The sequence below is a fragment of the Dermacentor andersoni genome, chromosome 7 (assembly GCF_023375885.2).
Source record: "Dermacentor andersoni chromosome 7, qqDerAnde1_hic_scaffold, whole genome shotgun sequence".
In the NCBI taxonomy this organism is placed as follows: domain Eukaryota; kingdom Metazoa; phylum Arthropoda; class Arachnida; order Ixodida; family Ixodidae; genus Dermacentor; species Dermacentor andersoni.
Window position 1 is genome coordinate 140,026,403 of NC_092820.1, and position 5,356 is coordinate 140,031,758.

The following is a 5,356-nucleotide window of genomic DNA, read 5'->3' on the forward strand; positions in this document are numbered from 1 at the left end:
CCCCTCCCCTAAAATGTGAGTGAGCGGTGGCTAGAAATCTCTTCTGGTTCAATGTTTTTCAATTTTGAGAAAAGTTGAAGTTTGGCCCAAGGGAGAAACAGCAAGTACGGTGAGTTTTGAAGCCGAAGGTTGCAACACAACTTGATGAAAGGCATCGCCCCAGCAGGGGTATGTAAATGTACATTGTCTTGGTAGAGCAACAGCTTTTTCCAAGGTGCCCTACATAGTTTAGCCTCGGTGCAGTATCGAAGAAGATAAATCGAGGCTGTGCATTGCATTCATTGGTGATGCAGCCCACCCTGCGAGAAATTCGTGAATATGCTTTCTCAAACTTGTAAGATGACGTCAAAAACTTCGGATACGGAGTTTTTGCACTGAAGAGAAAGGATGATGTCATTCATGTTCCTGCAGTTTGATGCAGAAATACACCAAAGGTCAATAGTTTTCAGTTTAGGTCACGAAAGTACGACTTTGAAGACAAATTAATGCGCAAATCGTAAGAAAATACTGTCAGCCGGACAACAAAAACAAAGGTGTAATCGCATACAGACGTACTCTAACAACATAGGAGACAAGAGGGGTGGTCATCGTGCCGTATGTGGTCCACGCCTTTATTGCGGCGTTAATTTCTGGATGATAAGAAGAGCACCAGACAATACAAGCTCCAGAAGCATAGTCACGAATATTGCCTGCGGCGCACTCACTGCAGTACTACTTGGGGCTGCCTAAATTGTAAGGTATTAGTGCGACTGGTAATGGGTTCAACAAAAAAGCGCAATAACAATCAGCGTTGCCAAACGTTTATTTTGTCGGAGAAATATTTCCTGCAAGGCCACAAATATTGCTAAAAAATTATTCATCTGCTGCGCTATATCATAATTCTGTATACTAGTAACTTATAGCGTTGGGTGAACGTTATGCTGAGAACGTAAATTACTTACTTCAGCTGCACGAAAATGTGGAAAAATAAAAAAATACACAGGCTCAGTAGTCCCGAGTTAATGACAGCGCTAGACAACTCCACCACAATGTACCCTGTGCATATAATTTAACCATCGCACTAATACGGCGAAGGAACATTTAGACAGGCAATGCTCAAGATTATCATAATTATGACTTCATTTTACGTCTGCTTTAAAATGGGACGGCGAGGAGTAGTCCCCTTGTCCCATCAAGCTGTCACTTAGCAGAGTAGCATTTGGGCTATCCCTCCATGATGAATATGTCGTCCATTAAAGAACTATATAGTGTACAGTCGTACGTGGCTGTAATACCACCAATACTGTAAACACCTCTTGCTTATATTGAAAACCGACCGGCTATGTAGCAACCAAGCGTTTATGCCAGGTAAACACCTTTTCCAGGTCTCGCTGATTGAACATATTCATATTCTATTACAATCTGCTTAATTTTTTGTACTTTTTCGTCAGCAACACCTGCCTAATCTTGTTCCGAACATGTGCTCTGGTGTTTTTCTTGTCTTGAATCAGCCAGCTCCTGCCCCAAATGGCAAGGTCATCCTATTATGCTACATATTTTTCATCCTGATGCCTTTATTGCCGTATTTTTAAATCTCCGTGCTCCTCACCGATAGCGGAGAGTCCCGGGAATATTGGCACTCCGCATGTCCGGAAACGGCCATAATGGAGATACCATTACACCACTAGTCAATAGTTTTCAACAAACAATCAGAATAACTAAGTTGATATCCAACAGGAACTATGACACGAAAGAGCACAGTCTCATTGAATTAATAGATCGTGATCAGTCGTACTGTACACGCGGTCCCTTATCTCAAGCTTTACGCTACGGAGAACGTTAAGATAGAATGCATTATTAGAAGAGTGTATAAGTAAGCCTTGGGACTTTCGGAGAATACGTCGAACGAGAAGTTCCTGGCGATCGGCGTCCACAACGCACTAGACGAATTTAATGACGTCCAGAGAGTGGTGCAGTATGAAAGACTCACACAGAGTTTGACGGGGAGACACATCGTAGACATCCGAATAACCAACGAAGCTAAGCACGGACTGCGGAGAGACATCCTAAGGAAACTAAGGGAACATCTCTTAGTATACCCAATCACCAGAAATATGGACGCTGAGTCTCACCAAAATACAAGAATCGCAAGAGCGAGAGCTCTCCACAAAAGATTCCGTGATGCCAGGGACGAGGTCTGTCTGGGCGCGGCCGAGTACGCCAATAGTATACGTTGATAGTTGCTACGAGTGTAGAGGGTGACGGCAGAGTTAGTGGCAACGTAAAAACAGGAAAGACGGAGGGGGCGGAGGGGGCGGAGGAGGCTGTCTTAGCACTGGCAATAGCTTGAATGGAGGCTAATATCGTTCAAGACAGCCGTCAAGAACTATGCCAAAGGAAGAATCTTGCCGAAAGCGCTGAGAATTTTAACGAACTTTCGTGAAGATCTAGACGTTTACATTAAATGGGCATCGATGCACTCATCCCTTCCCGGAAGCGAAATAGCGCACAACCTGGCTCCAGAACTCACAGGCCGAGCAGGTGATTTGCAAATACCGGGAATGGAGAGAGACCGGATGACCAGCTTTAAGGAGATCACCAAACAGTATAAATTGAGAATGGCTCATTTCGCTCCGCACACTCTTCCCTAAACAGAAGGCAAGAAAGGGCATGGTGCCTCTTAAAAACGGATACAAATCCGAACCCGACGGCCTACCAACGCTAGTACCCAGGCCTTTACACGTAAAAATGCAGATTCTGTCACGAAAGGGCGAATCTGCAACATATGGTTTGGGCTTGTTCGCGGACACCCACACAGAATAAAGTACAAGAGACAAGAGAGCAGTGGGAAAGCGCCTTGCTCGTCTATGCCCCGAAATACCAACTTAAGGCAATCCAGCAGCCCGAAGATACCGCCATAGCAGAAGGGCTCGAGGCCGTCATCTAGGCACAAAAGCCTAGGTCTCAAATCTGCTGCCCTAAAATAAGCCTTATTCCTCCTCCTTCACCTGAACGCAAGTGTGCCGGTAACGTTTGTCATTTTGTACCCCTGCAGTCGACCAAATTTATTCTAAGTCACGCTTGCTATTAAGGATGACACGGTGAAATAGTTACCTCTCCTACCCGTGGTTGCCTGAGTCAGGAAACATCACTGGTCCATTTACAATTCCACAGATAAACAAATACGACGGGCTGTAATTACGCCCCATTCTGAGGGGGAATTTAGTTTGAGTGGATGCATAACACGTATACGGTGCTGGTGCACGGGAGAAAAGTCGCAATTGAGGCAACCTACTGCACGGCGTTGCAAATCTCGGAAGCCATTGAGGTTGATAACAGTTCTGAAGCATGCATTTAATGGTGTAGCACACTTGCTGATTTCAATAATTTTCCTGTGCACACGTCAAATGAAAACTTATTTGATATTTGGTGACGTTATCGTCACCAAATAACACCATAACACCATCTTACCATCGGCCATGCATTTCAACAAATCTTTAACAGGCAATGAAATGAGTTGCTGGAGTATAAAAGCAGCGCATTTCTTGCCTCGAAACCAACCGAAGTTTAGGGCGAAGCGAACAACAATCTCCAAGAGTCTTTAGGTACTAACTAGTTTTGTTATATTAGGTGATCATGTGGGTCGTCTGGAAGGATGCATGCAGTGAAGCTGCTAATTTCAGTCAGTGAAGCCGAGATTTAGAGCCACTGCCCTTAGAGCTCAATGGGCGATTTGCCGAGACGGCTGTGGTTGAGCGTGGTTGAGCAGGTAAATTAGTCATACAGGAAAGGAACGGAAAAGTGGAAGTGGTGGAAAGCGTACTAAAGTAGTCTATTCATGGAAATACTAATATTCGTAGTGTAAAACGTGAGCAGGGGGAGGAAGAGGAGATTTTAATAAAGAGAAAGGAGGAGAGATCTGCTTAGAGAGCGTGTATCTAGCCTGCTACTCCGCGCTGGAGAAAGGGGAAGAGTGAAATACAGGAAAAGGTAGGTGGCCGGTGATTATGTTATGGTACAATGAGCTACTATATACATGTTGTCTAATACACGGATGTGCGCTGTAGACACCATACACGCGAGAGTAATCTTGATGAATATACAAGCCTGAGATATACAAGAGAAAGTATGGAGGTAAAAAACATTTTGTTTACAATGGCCGCTTTTTTATGCGGGATCTAATTTTATTTCCCATAACACGGTGTGTTTTATTTACTGGCAGTCGATCGAGTGGTCATGGGCAGGGAAGAACAGACTAAAAGAAATGTATATTTTAATGCCATCTTAAGTGTTACCTATAAGAAGTATTTTGTAGAGCGTTGTAACATTACAATGAATTTCTATTTTGCCTGATAATGAAAACAGTGAGGAAGAGTGTTGCTTGCTCTATTGGCTCTTCGTTAGATTTATGCCCAATATTTTTCACAAAAGAAGTTATAGAGTTTGAGCGGTTGTCTTTATTGTGACCGGTTAAAACGCTCTTGTGGACTTGACGAAAACCTGTGTAACGTAACCGTTTCTCACCACGTGCGCTTTATTGCTTTAGAGTAAACCACATGAATAGTCGTCTGGTTCTTGTTTCACAGATAGGTGAATCACAGATAGGCGACGCCGTCGTGAAGAAAGTGGCGAGGGTGTCGCCATTTGAAGAATCCACATACTCCCAGCTTTGCGTCGTCTGCTTTTTGCGGGCTGCGATAATGCCATTTTCACTAAGCAGCTATCACTCCATCACAGATAAAGAGAAGAAAAAGATAGTTGCGAAGCTAGGGCAGCATGCGTCGTGACAACTGCTTGCATACCCATTTATACAGAGCTAATTCACTGGCGACTTACCCCGAATATATTAGATAAGAAAACGCAGTAAATCATGGCTTGATGGGGCTTTCACTGCATAGAGCAGGCTGCCCTGTTTTGAAAGTCTATATATCTGGCCACTCTAGGAATAAAATACAGGTGCATTACGTCCGCTGTTTTCTCAGAAAACGAGGTTACTGTAAGTATACGGTTGCATTTTTATATTTTTGTTGCTTTATTTCTATCTGTGCGCGAACCCTTCAAACAAGTTCCCCTCATCTGCAAAACAAACCATAACTTCTTGCGGAGTAGCTTCCTGCACAAATTTTGAGAGGACTTCTAAGGACGAACCATCACGCAATTTAGCCAGCATGGGTAGCTGCCTGGACAAAGCTTCGTTTCTTCTCATTGCGGCATCGGCCTGACAGCGTTCCGTATTTTGTGTGATTTCTTTCTGAACAGAGAACCGACGTTTGAAACATAGGCAAGGCTGCAAGGTCATATCAAGAAAATAAAATTGTGCTGGAATTGTGTCATTCTATTTGCTGAACAAAGAGCTGCATTTCTTTTTCTTCGGGGC